At 41.4% G+C, this 16,928-nt stretch overlaps 1 protein-coding gene across 5 annotated transcripts in view; it reads left to right on the forward strand.

The window, feature by feature from the left end:
- OGDH (oxoglutarate dehydrogenase) overlaps positions 1-16,928 on the forward strand; it is a 47,021-nt gene that overhangs the window by 7,853 nt on the left and 22,240 nt on the right. The window contains exons 2-4 of one of the 5 annotated variants that reach the window (XM_083480448.1): positions 2,529-2,631; positions 10,108-10,152; positions 14,855-14,970. The gene's annotated coding sequence lies outside the window, so the exon portion shown is untranslated. Of the gene's footprint in view, positions 1-2,250; positions 2,402-2,498; positions 2,632-10,107; positions 10,153-14,854; positions 14,971-16,928 lie in introns of those variants that run through there. The other 4 variants (XM_083480449.1, XM_083480447.1, XM_083480446.1 and 1 more) reach the window with 4 other exon arrangements.

A 16,928-nucleotide genomic window follows, 5' to 3' on the forward strand; every position in this document is an offset into this window, starting at 1 on the left:
TCCATGGTCTCAAAAAAGTTTCCATTCTTAATGTTACTTTTAAAAAGAAAATCCCTACCCTTTAACCTCAAGCAGATTTCAAAATACACAAGATTGTTAGATTATTGTTAGAGTATCAAAAGAAGATAAACCAACCTGCTACTTCTAGCATTTTTCCAAAACTGAAAGTAGATCATGGTTTGCCAAAATATCACCCCTGCAGTGGCGTAGCGTGGGTTGTCAGCACCCGGGGCAAGGCAAGTAATTTGCGCCCCCTAACCCGTGGATTTGCGCCCCCTAACCCGTGGATTTGCGCCCCCTAACCCCCAGATGTTGCGGCTGGCCCCCCCTGCACCCCCCCATGCTACGCCACTGTCACCCTGGCTTTGGCCAGGTTTCAGGAACAAGACGTGTGATATAGCAGCAGACAGCTCTATTCAGCTGCTGCTTTGTGCAGGTGGGTTGTGTGGAATCATGAAAGATAAGGCAGAGTTAAAGATTATAATAGCTAGAAAATTAATGCACACACAAAAAATGAAAATTTCAGAACTAGGATAATTTTACTAAAACTACATGAAAGGACCGTCAAATACTTCCCTAAGAGGCTAGTATGAAAGCTTGAAAATATTTCTCAAACAACTAATTGTAGGCTATGTGATATCTACTGAACTTAAAGCTTTGCAAAACATGTCAATTTTTCCTTGATAAAAACAGTCTCCTATTAAATGATTGTCACACAATGGTGTGCTTTTACCTATATGCCTGAAAAAGATCAGAGTATACAAGTGAAAAGAATGTGTTAAAATGATTGTATCCTTCAGAGTGTTATACTCCTTGGGACAGCTTTTTCCCATTGCAGTTTCTTTTGCTATATCTTTCTCTTCAAGTTCTGGAAACAAACAAGGAAACAGGTAAGATTCTTCACTAGAAATGGTGATAATGTTAGTCATGCTCAGAGTAGACTCATTGAAATCAGTGAATTTAAGTAACAAGTTTGTTGATTTCACTCTATATACATGGGTGATATCCAACTGGATCTAATATGAGTATGACTTTGTTGCTATCATCCACAGATAACTGTTGTTTAATTATTTGTCACATCCACAAATACTGTATCAGAAAAGATTTACTAGTTAGGAGGAGGTTCTAATGGAAATAGATGTAATAATTGGCTGCCGCTGAGGAAATCAATGATATGAATCAGAACTAAACAGCAGCAGTGGGACTGAGGTCTCTGAGGCATCTGGTCTCTGATGTTTCTGCTAATCCGTGGCAGATACCAATAATAATGTCTTATTGCTCAAACAATACAAATAAGAGTGAGCAGCCTATTAGATGTAGTCTTTTTTAAATCATCCAGTAATAATACAACCTCCACAAGAATAATGTAAAAAATATGTAGTTTGGCTTCTGAATGGTAAAGCGCTTAAATTCTGACAATTCTTTTAAAACATGATAACTCAAGAAGTGAAAGTGAAATCCAGTTCCTACATATTTACATTAAGCAGATGTTTAGTTTATTGTATAGTGATTAAGCTTCAAATTCCAAAAGTTACTGGTTACATCGTTCATGCTTCTGGGCTGAAATTCTTGCTGATTAATGTCTGACTTGTCAGTTTGCATGACCCAAATAAAACACGCTTGGGCACAAGGAAGTTTAATACAGAGAAAACTTTTGAAGGAGCAAGCATGTTTCTGTAGAAGAACAATAGCTAAAAGCAATATATTCTCTTGAAGCTGGGCCTCATGGAGGATTTTTAATTGAAATGCAAAGGTGGAGTGAAATAGAAAAGAAATAAATCTCAACAAGGCCACTTCCAGACAAATATGTTAATTAGGTATGTTCATTCCTTGACTGGCTGAGGAAATATATCGGCAAACATCATAAAGGCACTACTTATTTTACTTATTGCATCTAATAAGCTGTACTATCATGTCCTTCAAGATCCCATCTAATATTTAGAATAAGGACATGAAACTGAGCCATCATGGGCTACATTTTTTTGAATGTAAGCCACAAAGATGTTTTCTGGGAATAAATTTACAAAAATAAGCAGCATTTTAACAGATGTATTCAGCACTTTCCACATTTCTAAGTGAATATTTATCATGGATGTCCCTTTGCCCCACTGAGTTTTTGTACTATTAAAGTATTTTTACTCCTTTAGTTTAAGAAAAGTTCGGTTCCAGTCTGACATATGGTGTAAAATGAGATCAGTGTTAAGATTTGCATTGATCTCTTTAAACTTGAAACAATAGCATTACAGAAAATCTGCAATGTGAAAGATGATTGATAACCAGCTTTGTGACTAATTTTGTTGTTGTTTCTAGGTCAGGGGTCACCACATTGCCAAGCTTGATCCTCTCGGCATTAGTTGTGTAAATTTTGATGAATCGGCAGTAACTGATTCTCCAAACGTCGGTGAGAATTACTCTGCAAATTAATTCTAATGTAATTTTAACTTTTATACCCCTTTCCTTTCCATCCCCTTCCTCCCCATCCCTCTTCTGGTATCCACTTTCCTTTTCATTCCTGGCCCATTTCATAGATTCGAGGGCATCATGTAGCACAGCTCGACCCACTGGGCATCTTGGATGCTGATCTGGACTCTTCCGTTCCAGCCGATATTATCACTTCCGCAGATAAACTGGGTGAGGGCTCCGAGAGCAGTTAGTGCCGCATTGCTTGAGCTCCTCCTCTCTCACTTTCACAGCTTCTAGTTAGATTGCTTCACTAAGTCTGAAGGGAAAGGTCTTAAGTTTCCTTTATAATGATCACTTTTTTAAAAATTGAACAGCAGCAAAGTAGTTCTGTCCCTTGTCACTTACCACTGTGGGCACAAGGTGTTACATGTGCAATACAAGCCAGTTTGTTCTCTTCTACTGTTAATTTTGAGTTCAGTAGTTAATGGCTCTGAGTAGGTTAGTAGTGTCTATTATTTGCCTCTGAGGAAATGAGGAATATTTTGGAGTCACGTAAACAGGCCTTCTTCCTTGCCTTTAGCATCCCTTGACCCCCAGTGTTCAGTAGGTCTCTTGCTTGGAACTGCAGTGACTTGATTCAGCAGACTTCAAGAGTTCTGCAGTGATGCTACTGGGGAGGAACGGGATGGGTTTTCAAAAGCCTTCAGGCAAGTCTTGTGGTATTTCCTCACTCAGTTCAGTTGTAATCCTTAGCTATGCAGCTTGCCCTAAAATCCTAAGAGTAGCTGAACCAATGACTTTCAGTGATCATGACGAGGAAGCTTTGGAGTTTATTCCCACATCTAATCAAGAGACTGAAATGGTGAGACCCTTGGTTGCAAGGTGCATGTATGTTGCTCAGATGAGGGTGTGTGTGCTGAGCCATGTTTGAAATTCGGTTTTCCAGTAAAGTCCAACCTGATCTTTTCAGTTTGATCACTAGTATTTTTTCCAAGCATAGCACAGGTTACGGTGGCTGAGCTCTATTTATTGCTGGTGCTTTCTACAGGTTAATCAACCTGGCTCCGCAAGCGCTTTTAAGTAGCATGCTTCTAACTTAGAATAGAACAATAATAATGACCACTAACTCCTTTCAAGACTGACATGTGATTAGAGTATTTGTGCATGTAATGTTTTGAGATGGTCATGATTGATGTGCTCATAGAATGTATATTTGTGAAATGGAAGGTATCCAAAGGAGAAAAAAACGAAAACAAAACTGTAATGGATGTTGTTCTACTTGTGTTCAGTCCACTTGGCTACACTATCATCTTCAACTTACAGTTGGCATTCTGATGTTGTTGCCCCCTTTATGTTAAAGATCCATTACTCATACAAAGAGTGTTGGTCATGAAGTCTAGGGGTTCTTTTCAGGCCTTTGAGGGGGATCCCTAATGTGTTCTACAGTACTCCTTTGATATTACACACATTAAATCATCTTCAGCAAGTATGTCAGATACAGGACAGTGGGGTGCTCACCCCTTTACAGTGGAATGGTGGTGATGAATTCAGATGCAATAGACGTTTTGAGGGGGGAAATCATAAGTGGGCCCCTGCAGCATAGAGAATCTGACTCTATAACCCATTTTACTTATGTCCCTGCTTGATAATGGCTTCATTATTACTCTTGTAGTCTGTCATTAATACTTCACAAGGGTAGAGTTACACCACCACCGGTTTTATACCTGTTAATATATGTGAATCCTAAGATTTTAGTAAAGCTGTATGTAACTCTGCTACCTTGCATAGACAGTATGTGTATGAAATTCTTTAGATAATCTTTTTCTGATCAGAGTGTGAAATCAAGGCTGTTTCACATTAAATAAAGTTAACTGGGATATTAAATATTCAATATTAAATATTAAATATTCACTAGCAATGATTTTTTTATCTACTAATATTTAGTATCTTATCCAGTCTTATGGGGCTCTCAGATGGTAGCTAGGTTGTATTCTGAGAAATATGTGCCACCTTACATGCTAAGTTATCTGTGGCAATGAACACTGCAAACTCAGTAAGGTGTAGAGTGGTTCATGTGCCTTGGAACAATGGTAGCCAAAAGTGTATTCACACTGATACAGCAGCATCCGTTTCTGTCCAGTGTGGAATTACCGTAGTTGTGTATACTCTGTACTACAACAAAATGGGCATACTACAAAATGGGCAAATGTGTGCAAGCTCAGGCACTAGTTCGTAAAAGTTACAGCTCATACAACAACCAGATGGGTGGAAGCAGTTCAGGTAGCCTGATGCAATGGGTGAAAACTGAGGAAAGCCAAATGTTCCTGGTATCTCAGTAGAGCTGATGGAAGAGCCCTGTTTACCACCTCTCTCCCTCAGGATCCTGAACAAATTCTGGAATACGTAGGAAACTGCCTTGTACCAAACCATTTGTCTGCCTAGTCCAGTATTGTCTACTTTGAATGGCTGTGTCTCTCCAGGATGTCAGGGCTGAAGCCTTTTCCATCACCTTCTACCTGAGCCTTTTAAATGGATATGCCAGGGATTGAACCCAGGATCTTCTGTGTGCAAAGCATGTATTCTACCACTGAGTCATGTTTACTTTCCACATGTAAGCAGTTGGTTGCTCTCTATATAACTGCTTTCTCAAGCATTGTTTTAAGCTCAATAGGCTGGCTTAAAATTGGGTGCTATGTCTTGACAGGATTTTACGGGGTGCTTATTGCAACAGACCTGTAGCTCAGAAAAAGTTTGTTAAAAAGCAGTTTTGTTAACTTCAAGATAATTTGCTCTTGAAATTATTACTGAGTATAGTTCATGACCCAGGGGAGCTGCTACCTGTATTAGTAAACTTGCAGCAATCTGGTGAGTTATGCACCAGCCACACACCATCTGGTTTTCCTGGGATGTGCATTGGAACAGCTGGCACACACTGTACCTCAACATAGTTTATTCGTTTTTGCAAGCTCTACTTCATTTTTGGGAAACTGAATTCCTTTTTAGTGCTTCTTTATAAATGTGCTTATAGACATAAAGGCAAGCAGGTCTGCTCTTAAGGGCTGCTTGGCAGGCAACTTGAACAGGGTAACAAACAAACCATAGCTAAAGGTATATGTCTGATCCGCACATAATTCCATGTCATAGATATAACAGGTCAAGCTTCGTAATCCAATGACAAGCCATGGCTTCATATCACAGTTTGTTGAAAGTTAACATAGCATAGTTCAGCTGCTAGGCAGCTTGAAGATTATCATACTAAATATTGTTTAATAAGCCATGGCTTAGCTTTGCATGTAAACCTGGCCTGTATCAAGGGCAGGGCAGAACCCTTATAGTAATATATGTTTGTAAGAAAGGGACTCCTGCAGCCAGATGTTTCATACCAATGCCCCATTCGTACTGCAGGCATGGAATGGGGGACTATAAGTAAATGCAACTTGGGCCTCTTGGGAGATAAGCCAGCAGCAAAATAAGCTTTCAGAGACATATCTTGCTATTTCCTTTGAAACTAATTAGTGGCTCAATACAGTACACACACATATATATAACTTTGAGGGGGGGTTATAATCAAGTGGTATATAATTTCCATGAAATAAATAAAAATAGGATAAGATAATTCAAATCTAGCTAGTATTAGTATTAGGGAGGGGAGGCCAAATTCTTACTGAGAAGTGGTTCCGCCATTACTAGAGCCCTTCTCTGCTGATTAGCAGCACTGAAAGGATGAATTTGTTACTATTGTCCTTTGATGGTGGAAGCGCTGTGCTAATGTGGTTTTTATGCTGAATGCATTATTTGCTGCTGAAAGCTAAGTGATACCCATTTGCAGTTTATCAACTTCTATGGAAGAGGTTTGTATAGGTATTCATCTTGTTATGTTGAACTGCTTGCTGTACATAGGAATAAACTCTGTGATTATTTTTGGTCCCAAATAATCCTAAAGCACAATTTGTAGAGATAAGTACTGGCCTTGTGCTGCTGAGCTTGTGTGCCTGGCTTTTAAACCATGAATTCGAACAAGTACAAAGTCACTATGTTCCTAGATATGAAAATGCCAATTAGGGAGAGTCACGTGGAAGGTGGTTGATAGTAGCCATTGAAGTGTGGCTTACATTTTAGTAGGGGAAAATGTTGACCTTTTAAGTCAGGCTTCCTCAAACTTGGCCCTCCAGATGTTTTTGAGACTACAATTCCCATCCTCCCTGACTACTGGTCCTGCTAGCTAGGGATCATGGGAGTTGTAGGCCAAAAACATCTGGAGGGCTGAGTTTGAGGACGCCCGTTTTAAGTGATCTAGCAGAATGACTTCAGTTGTTGCTATAATACTGTTCCCCCTTTTTGTACATTTTGACATTTTATTTCTTGAATACAAGTATTTTATAATTAAGACAGGGAGATTCAGAACTACATTTTCTCATTCAAAATATCCCGTTATCTTGTTTTATTCCTTGCTTTCACAGCACTATATTAATTGTTTAATTGGTGTCTCACCAATATCCAATGCAGATATTATTATTACAACCATATACCCTTGGAGAACAAACATTCCTTCTTCCATAAAATGTAAATAGAATTGTTACTTTTTAAATCTTATTCCTCTCCAGTGCTATTCTACAAGATAGGTTATGCTGCATTCAGGCCAGTAAAACACAGACACAGAACCCATCAGAGACTGTAGGCACATCACCTTCCTTTTCTGCAGCCTCCGCTGTATTTTGACTCAGCAGAAAATGTCATGCTAGTTGTTTGTTTTTATTAGCAGGCCTTCAAGGTCCAGCAACAAACCTATGGCTGGAAACAGAATATTCAATCCACATTGTCTCAGGAGGTGTTTGGAAGGGCAGGCTCTCTGCTTCTGTGAGTCAGTCCATTCTTGCCCTTGAGTCAGGGAATGGTGCTATGCAGCTACCTTTTTGCCCACCCACACAAATTTCCTGTTTCTAACTGATTTGCTCCTGGGACCCAATCCCAAAATACTCAGCACAGAACATGAAGTCTCCCAGTCCTTGCATGCTGTGGTTGATTATGTGACATTTGAGTTCAGTGAATGTTTTGAACTCTTGTGGTCTAACATAAGCAGTCCGCCAGTAGGATTTACCATGTGAACTGGAAATACTTTTGTAGAATGGTTAAATTTTCAACTTTACATTCTTTAGAAATTTGCCACTTCCAAAGTTTCCTAGAGAAAGTTGTGTAAGACAGCCACTTGGACATCATCTGTTCTAGACTAAATTGATTTGTTCCATTTGTTAGGTCATATTCGATTCATTCCTTTCTCTAATACAGTTTGCACCATGCATAGAGGCAAGCTGCTTTGGTATGAACCAAAATCTAGAATAACACCTGGGGCAATGAAACTCATCAACGAATTGTCCTCAGATTTTATCAGGTACCACTCCAACAATGGCAAGGAGCAGGGACAGACTATGGAGCATAGGGGACAGGTTTTGTCTTGTACCTACATCATGAATCATAACATCTTTCACAGCATTGTGCCCCTTGCTCTTCAAAATAGTTGCCTTGTTATATTTTGCTCTGGATCCATCTTTCCAGGGATCCTATGAAGGAACCTGAGTCACTCTACAATATATGCGATCCTCTCCTTCATTTAATGGCTAATGGTGCTGAGAACTCATTTGGAAAGCTGCAGGACAAGGCATGATGTTCCTTGGGACAGCAACCCATAAATTTATTTTACCTCCCTCCAAACTAACCTGAGAGGAATATAACCTCCCCTGTGGACTGGTACTTGAGAGAATCTGAGGACAACACGTAGGTGAGTACACTGGCCATTGTCTACACTAATGGCTTTTGGGAAGGAGTAGAGGATGTGCCAGTCTGTAAATGACTGGGTACCTCTGGGGTAGTTTGTCCGCCTTTGGCCCCCACTTGTACTCAGTTCTCATCTGTGGCTCCTGGAAGCTGTCAGCATGTGACAGCATGTGACCTTACGAACGGCTTCAACTGGCCAGCTAAACCGGGTGAGGGTAGACGATGGGTCTTAAACCGTTGGTGAGTTAGGACTTGCCCTGCATGCAAATACAAGATCCAGCGGATTGATCAGATGAGACCAAAAGTGGGTCCAATGCTTAAGAAGGCGGTTTCTGCACATTCTGCAGAGAGAAGTGAGGAGCAGGTGGGGCTCGTCAACCTGGGAAGGTAGCCCACCTAGGAGAAGGAAAACTCTGACCCTAAACCTCTTTTGCCTTGCTAGATATATTCAGAAGAAAAACCTAAGGAGTAAACCCTACACAAATCCAGAGTGGAGTCCCTAAGACGGTTGGGTGGCACCTTGTGGGCTCCTTACAGCAACTCCTGTAGCCAAGCTGGTGCCAGATGTATTGCTTTGCTTTCTTTGGACCACATCAGTGAAGCCAATGGGGCGGGGTCTTGTCACCTGGGCAGCAGTTTGACCTCACCCCCTCGGGCACACTCCATTGTCTCCTGACAAAGCCTTTGTGCAATTCACTCAGCCTTCTTATGGAACTAAGCACATCATTTGGCATGATCTGCCCTTGATATTCAAAGCTTTCTCAAATATCTCTACCATACCCATGATTCAATTAGTTCAGGGGCTGAGGCACAACTGAAATGCTGTTGCACAAAGGAATCTTGCTATAGCTGCTTACAACTGCATACAGAGAACAAAGTTGTTTATGGTTACATTCCAAGCTAATGATCATCCTGTGGTGGAAGCTCTGAACCTCAAGAGGGTCATATGAACGTGCTCAGGAAGGTGCCTACTCAGCTCCCTGTGATAAAGAGTTTGATGGTTTCCCTCGCAGAAGAAGCTGTGCTCAGGACAAAGAATGCTGTTGGGTGCCGAGGCCATTTGAGAAGGATGAGTCATAGCAGCAGTGACTTGCAATAGTACACAATAAGTTTCTGTTTAGCAAAATCCTTCCAATAAATTACCCGGCCAGTAAATTGTTCCTTATTAGGAGGTGCCCTTGAAATCTCTGTCGATAGCCAAGCTAGGTTTAAACTTTAAAGCAAAGCCATTGACAGTTGTTTTGACTTTGACAAACCGAAGAGCAGGTGAGCCAGAGTAGTCAATAGTTAGCTTGTTGAGAAAAAACATAGGATGCACAGTCTCAGCTGTGAATCTCATTAGCCTTTGACATCTTTCAGTCTAATCTATCTCACAGGGTTGTTTGTGTGAACACTTTGTACATTGCCTTGAGCTCCACAGAGGTAGAATGGGATACGAGAAAGTGCTAAGAAGTTACTTCAAGTGGAGCAGATATGGGATTCTGTAAGAAGGCTTTCGTTTATTCATTTGTACTTTTTAAACTAGGCTCCTGCTCTAGAGACCACTTGTTCCACGGTTTACTACTTGATGCTCTGAACCCCCCCCCCTTTGCATATTTTACATAAGGAAACAATGAGGAGATCTCAAACCATGTAGCTTAACTGCTGTGTATCCGGTAACTTTCACACCTCTTTTTCTCTGTATGGTTTATATGGCTGGCTCTGAAAGATTCATTCAAGGATCCCCCCCCCCCCCGTAGTATTGCAGTCATCCTTCATTCTAACCTCCTTTCCTATGGTGGTGTTGACGGTGTCCTTGTGAGTACTGTTTAAAACGTTGACTTTCTCTGTATATTGCTACTTCCGCGGTTCTTTGGGGTTTTTAAAAAACTAACTTTGACTGGGTCTCTCTGTCTTCTCCTTTCTGCATCCCACCTTACCCCCTTCTCCCAGATCTTGCAGTATTCAAGGAGCGGCTGAGAGTGCTAACAGTAGGAGGTATGCAAATAATGAGCGTCTAACCCCTTCTGGAGATTAGGACTCTCTGAATAGTTGACTCTGAGCATGTATAGTTTAGGTAAAGTTGCAGCTTGCCCCCATGTCAAACAGTGTTTGTTTTCTTCTCAGAGTGGTTTGGAATGTATGTGACCAAAGTGCTTCATCATCATCTTCCTCCCAAATTACATACCTCTTTATTTAATTGAGTGGTAGCCATTTTTTCCTACTGGTTTTTTTTTTGCCATTGTTTGTTGTGTTGAGTACTGTCTTAATTGTTGTCACATGTTCATTAGAGCACTTACTCAAGTGCCTTTGATACTTAACCTGACTTGTGTGATTTAATATTATTTGGTGCACAAAAGTAAATGTTACATTTAAGTAGGTGCCAGACTTCTGGCAGTGACATTCAGGCATCTAAACAGCCAGGCTTGGTTATTTTTCTATCTTGCTAAGAGATTCCCATCTCATGGTAGTCTTATGCTGTGAGTTGGATACTTCAGCGTCCAATGCTTAATCATAATTTCCAAGTTACTTTTTTTTATCCAGTTGAACAGAGCAAAATATTTCTAAAGAGAGATTAATCCCACACTATGTGTGGTGCTTTCCGTTTCACAGCTAATCTGGGCTTCTTTCTGGCAGGCTGGTATGTTGCAATGCATATAGGTGACAATTAAGAAGTAAAGCATATTAAGAAAATGTTTCCTTGCTGCATGCACAAGAATGAATATTTAGCTTTCCTGTTGTCACATGATACTGTATTCTTTTCCTAAATCAAACCTACTGTTGGCCTTGGTTTGGATTTGTCTCGGTAAAATCTCTGTAGATAAACAAATGGCTATCTCATTTATTGGGATCTAATGTTCCTAAACAGAAGACAACTTTAAAAAGTTATGACTGTAGCCAACTAAATGGGTGTTTTTTTAAAACAAGACAAAAGACAAAAACCCTGGTCATACTCCCACAGTCTTTCCAACCATCAGAAATTTATGGAGTTAAATAAAAAAACAAAGGCTGGTTTGCTCCTGCAGCAGCCCTTTTGTGGATTGTGTACCCTCGGTCCTTTCTCTCTCTCTCAGCGTTTGTAACTTTAAAATCCCTGCTAATCACATTCTCCCTACTTCAGCATCTCTACTGGGATGGGAGATGCAGTGGTGAGTAACAGAATGACTTGCCTTACCCTAGCCTGATTCTGCATCCAGGGTAGCAAAATGATGTCCTTTGGGCTGAGGGTGTGTTCATGTCATATTTATGCTAATAATAATAAGCATTAAAATTACTTGATAGATGCTTTTTTCTAATGGGTGAATTAGAAAAAAGCATCTATCTCATACCTCTTGATACATAGTATTAACAGGTCTATGCACTGAATTTCCAAACAGATGAGAATTACTTCTAACAAGCAGGACTAATGTAACTATCACCTCACTCAGATGAATTTAAAGTCACTCTGAGATCTTCCCTTAATTTAAACCTTCACAATTTAAAAAAATGCTTCAGTTTTTACAACAAAGCAAAAGGGAGACCCAGAAAGCAGCTAGCACAATATGTTCTGACACAAGAACAATATTTGGTTTCCCCATGCAATTCCCACCCACCCCTTTTACAAAAGAGCTTATGCTGTGAACCAACAATGTAGATTTTAAAAACTAGCAAGTGCCAGACACAGGAATTAGACCTGGGTAATAAGGTATGACCAAACTGCGGGAGGCAGTGGAAGACAGGAGTGCCTGGTGTGCTCTGGTCCATGGGGTCACGAAGAGTCGGACATGACTAAACAAACAACAACAATAAGGTAGGGGAATTACCGTATTTTTTGCTCTATAAGACTCACTTTTTCCCTCCTAAAAAGTAAGGGGAAATGTGTGTGCGTCTTATGGAGCGAACGCAGGCTGCGCAGCTATCCCAGAAGCCAGAACAGCAAGAGGGATTGCTGCTTTCACTGCGTAGTGATCCCTCTTGCTGTTCTGGCTTCTGAGATTCAGAATATTTTTTTTCTTGTTTTCCTCCTCCAAAACTAGGTGCGTCTTGTGGTCTGGTGCGTCTTATAGAGCGAAAAATACGGTACCCAAATCTTTCTCCTGAGGACAGAACTACACCTGATTCAGGTTGCCATCAATATGAAAGCAAAATTTCAAGTACTCCCTGACCTCTGTATCGTGTTTCAGCTGGAGTTGGGGGGGGGCGATCTCTTGACAGTGAACCTAATTAGGCCCACCATGCCTTCCCATTTGGTCCGCCAAGCATAATGAAGATAACAGGCATTCCATTGGCCCTTCTTTATTGCCTATGTGAAGGCATCATACCTCACATCATAAATGGTGTCTAGCATGGGGTAAGTAAAGCTGGACCAAAAAAAGGGGTGGAAGACCCAGCTGATCAGCACTGGGTGCAGTTATTTGCAAGGCACTTTGAAGCCCTGGCTGTCAGCTGATCACTGGAGCCCTAAAGTACAGTGCAGAGCTCCCTTTCCAAGCAGCAACAATCAGCTGGTGGTACCTGCACAGCCAAAGTCCCAACAGTTCACTGGGATTGGCCCAGGGAGCTGGAGGAAGTAGCTCGGATTCAAAGCACTTTCTCCAGTGCTTTCTCAGAAGAGATGAAAAAATGCTCAATTTAAAAACTTGGTGTGTTTTTTTGTTTTTCTTTTCCCAGGGGAGCAATTTATATTCAAAGCACTGGAGGAAGTGCTTTGAATATAAACAGCTTTCTCTCCAAAGGAGGAAATGTTCCAATTATAGGAGCATTTTGCCCTCTGCAGATACTTCAAAGGGGTTCCCTGTAACCAACAATCAGTCAATTATCTGTTACAGTGACCTTCAGGCTTTGACAAGTGTCAGTCACCTCATGCCATTATGAAGTCAGGTGGACCACCCACCTGTCCAAGTTTATTTGCAAGAGATGAGGAAGATAAGGAATTGCCAGAAGCAATTCCCGACCCCACCCCTAGTTTAGTCAGACTTGCCCCATTTTGTTTCCTTGCCCCCCTGGTGGGACAGCAGCATGGGATACAGAGGACTAAACATGGCAGCAAGGAGTGAGAATTTGGCATATCATTTAAAGGTTCAGTAGCAACCTTTTATCAAGCAGCATTGTAGCTCTGCCTACCAGCCTGCTTCCAAGTCTATGTAATCTTCTACTGACAGATGAAGCAGAAGTGTCTGGTGGGAATTGATTGCTTTGCAATCGGCCTGATACAGGAAGAAAAATGACGTAACGTGTACAGTCTTTTCTTTGAGCCCTTTAGGCCAGCTGTAGAAGCCCTTTCTTGTGTCTTGCCGCCGTCTGAAATCTTGCTGGTGGTAACAGGGAAAGGGCCTTGGTTACGTGGATCTCCCTGCTCCAAGAAAACCATCCATGCCTATTGCCAGTGGCCTTATGCCATCGTCTTGCAGCATTTTAGACAGGACATTAGTCTGTCCTTTGTTTGGCTTTTGTCTCCCCTTGGCTTCATGATGATTTTGCTGGTCTGTGAGCTTCTATTGTCTTAGGTTTAAGATGGTTCCTCTGTTTCAGTTTGTGTTTAACTGTTTTTGGTTAGTTGCATGTAGTGCTTACTTTAAGGTCAAAGGCGGAATAGAAATTTCAAAACACATAAAGGGCTGGATTCAGCTAATGAGTCCCATCAGTGGAAGCCCTGTGCCAGAACCTCTGCTTGCTCTACGGGGCTTTACCCCTGTCCTCCCCTCGTTTCCCCTGGAACAGGCTGGGGGGGAGTATTAGGAGAACCCCCTGGAACAGCGTGCCTGGGGAGGAGATGCAGAATTGTTCTGTCTGGCAAGCTGAATTGCTTTCTGTTACAAAACTCCTCCCAGAATAGTTTCTCACTAGATACCAAGTTGATAATCATTAAGGAGTTTTTCTTTAATGTTGAAAATGCTTGTCAAGTTGCTGTGCAAAATCTCCACTTGGATTAGTTGGTGTATCTTTTTATAGACAACTTTCTGGCTCTCAGTTGTATGATCTTCAGATGAACACTCCTTAATTATTCCAGCAACTGATGCTGAAGTATTTTAATATTGGTAATAATAAGATACTTCTGGTCTGTGCTCCTGCACAGTAAACGTGAATAGTGGATGCTTAAATGTGTTGCTGAGAGAGAATTTTGAGATTTTGTGAAAGCAAAACCTTTGTGAGGCCTGTGAAGAGCATTGTTTGCAGAGTCCAGTTCATTCTCAAATCTTTGTTCCCATGGAGTGAGCTATTCAGGAGAGTCCTACACAGAACCCTAAAACTGATACATAATCATGCTGCTTTTCTACTTTTTGGTTCTGGGAGCTGGGCCTTTAACTCTTTTATTTCCTGCTTCATTTTACTTTTAATTTTAAATATGTGGTGAAATGTGGTGACAATGTATTTTTGCAATACTTTTTTTGTCTTTAACATCCAAAAAAATGTGTGAATGTGGGTCTAAAATTCTTATTGATTCCTCCCCTGGATTTAATTACCAATTTTAACGGCAAGTATATTACCTGTGTTTACACCCTCCGTGCCTTTTACGGTAACCTTTTTTGTTCTTGCTTACCTGTTCATCATTTTAATTGCTGCCTTTTTTTTCCATACAAACCTCCTTCATGCTTATTTTGTGCTGCTTTCTTGTCCCTCCTCTCCTTCACCAAAACCTGGTTCCTGTGCTGCGGCTGTCTGCATTGAACGCCTCTTCCCACTCCTTTTTTGCCTTCTCCTACCCATGAAAATTCTGCAGGGTTTTATGGCCTGGACGAATCGGACCTCGACAAGGTTTTTCACTTGCCCACTACCACTTTCATTGGAGGAAAAGAATCTGCTCTCCCTCTTCGGGAAATCATCCGCCGTTTAGAGGTAAGAGACCTGCACAGGATGCAGGAGCCTTGGAGAGTCAGCACTGTTCAGAAGTTGCCACTTTTCTTCCTTCCCTACCCCAGTGTATACATAACAAGGCAAGGTACAGCCTTGTTTAGAATTGTGCCTTTCCTCTCTTCCTTTCATAAGCTATAAAAACACTGCTCCCCACCAAGCCACGCTGAATTCAGCACACAATCTTCACTCCCTCTTCTACATGCCGAGAGTGGATAAAAAATTAGCCAAAGATCAACTCCCCAACTCACTGTGCATAGCTTTCGCAAGGTGGAGTGGTGTCCAAACAGCGCTCTAATCAGAAACAAAGCAATTTATCCCAAATAATTTCCCTCTGTAATAGTTACAGTTGGTCGGTCTGCTTTTTAACATGGTGCTAACATTGTAGTCCAGAAGCTAATTTTCACACTGGGCAAAAGATTCCTGCGTTGCAGGGAGTTGGACTAGATGACTCTTGTGGTCCCTTCCAACTCTACAACTCTATGATTCCATGCCAGAAAAAGTATCCCATGACACACTTGTGTGACAAAATAAACGCTGGCACCTTATTTCCCAAGTGACATCACACCTACATTTCCAGTTGGTATTAACTTTGTGTAGGGAAGAGAGCCACTGTGGGGTAATGATTAGATTATTGGACAAGGTCATGGAAGACCAAGGTTCAAATCCCTGCTCAGCCATGAAGCTCACTGATTGATGTTGGGCCAGTCACAGTCTTGGCCTAAGTGACCTCATATGGTTGCTTTTGAGGTGGGTGGGAATAGAGAGGGGAAGTACCATTATGCCACATTGAACTCCTTGGAAGAGAGGTGAGATATAAATGAAATAATTAAACAAACAAACCTACTGTTTGAATCTTCTGCCTTAATTGATCTGTACTACTCCCTAGTGGCAGCTGGTAAACGTGAGTTCTCAAAACAATTTTTTTCCTTTGCAATGTCCAAAAGCAGTACTACTATCATTAGAAGCATTAATAGAATCCTAGAATTGTAGAGTCAGAAGGAACCCAGAGGACCATCTGGTCCAAACCCCTGCAAAGCAGAAATGCTACCATTGGCCATTACGAGTGAAGAAGCAAGTGTTTCCATGAAGGATGGCAAGCTGGTCCTGTAGGCAATTTGCAGCAGACCCCTTCATAGGTGGTGAAATAGCTGCCTGTGGTGTTTCCGTTGCCGATGTGCTGCTTCGGAAATTGCAAGAGGAGTCTTCAGCGGGAGCTGCCTCTTGTTGGCATATTGTGGAAGCCCATGTTGATTGATACCTTTCTACACTGTAGTCTGAAATGTAAAGTACATTTTTAAAGTCTGTATGAATTCTCCTTAGAGATGTTAGCATTGTGTGAGGATTTGGGCAGATAAGACGCTGTGACAAATAACCTGTCCCCAGAGAAACTACCGTATTTTTCGCTCTATAACACGCACCCAACCATAACACGCACGTAGTTTTTAGAGGAGGAAAATCCGTAGGCATGCCACCCGTAGGCATTTCCTCCATAACACGCACAGATATTTCCTCTTACTTTCTAGGAGGAAAAAAGTGAGTGTTATGGTGCAAAAAATACGGTATATTAGGGTAATATACTGCAGAGGGATAAGGTATTTGACCCTGGTGCTCTGGCAGCTTCAAAAAGGCAGTGAAATAGAAGATAAAATGTGGTTATCCAATGGGAAAAAATGTGAGAACACCAGTCCTTCTGGATGTTGCAACTACAGAAACTACTGTGCTCTGTAAACTATGAACATATGAGAGCTTAAAATTTTAATGGTCATTCTTGATGGAAGAGCATTTCTTACGCCTGTTTTCTGGCAGTCATACAGATTTTTTTCCTTGCCTGTGTGGCTGCCTCTTGCTCAGCACAGCAAACGAACAGCTGCTGCTGACTCTTGAAAGGGGAAGAGATCGGAAGGAGAAGAAAAACCTCAAGGACAGGAGCACTCCTTTCC

This window comes from Podarcis liolepis (genome assembly GCF_965112155.1).
Source record: "Podarcis liolepis genome assembly, chromosome: 16".
Taxonomy (NCBI): domain Eukaryota; kingdom Metazoa; phylum Chordata; class Lepidosauria; order Squamata; family Lacertidae; genus Podarcis; species Podarcis liolepis.